Source organism: Tupaia chinensis, unplaced genomic scaffold, assembly GCF_000334495.1.
Source record: "Tupaia chinensis unplaced genomic scaffold, TupChi_1.0 Scaffold146346_2, whole genome shotgun sequence".
NCBI lineage: Eukaryota > Metazoa > Chordata > Mammalia > Scandentia > Tupaiidae > Tupaia > Tupaia belangeri.
In genome coordinates, this window is record NW_006206203.1 from 655,368 (window position 1) to 655,922 (window position 555).

Below are 555 nucleotides of genomic sequence, written 5' to 3' on the forward strand. Positions count from 1 at the left end.
TTTGAACACAGCCCAGTATGACGAGGAAAAAAATTACAATTTTTATGACAGCAAAGTGATGCATTCAAGATCTTTCTTGCAATACATTCCGCTCTATGAGCACTAACAGGGTTTTTTTCTTCCCGTTGGTAAAGGTAAAATATCCTGGCTGCTAGCTCATTACTCTAAGAACCTTCGGCCCCTCGTTCCTGAAGGTTTTCTAAAAAATCCTAGTAAAAACCATGCACTATATAAACCTTCCAAACCAAACTTGCTAAGAGCCTTGTGCAATGATCAATAACCTTGGCGACACTACCATCGGCCCTAAATTCACGGTCCTGGAGACCAATGCAGCAAAAACCTAGACGAAAGGCTAGCTGAAGCGCCAAAGAACTAGCGCGTTTCTCCGCCGCCCTCTCTGCCGCATGGAGACCTAAGCCTTGGGAGGAGTGGAACGAGGCTCACCAGCTCGGAAGATGCTCCGGTGACCTCTGGCTGCACGGCGTGAGCTGGGCCAGGAAGGCGGGAGAGCAGCCGCCGCGGGCCGAGTGGACTCTGTCCCTGGTGCCTTCCTCG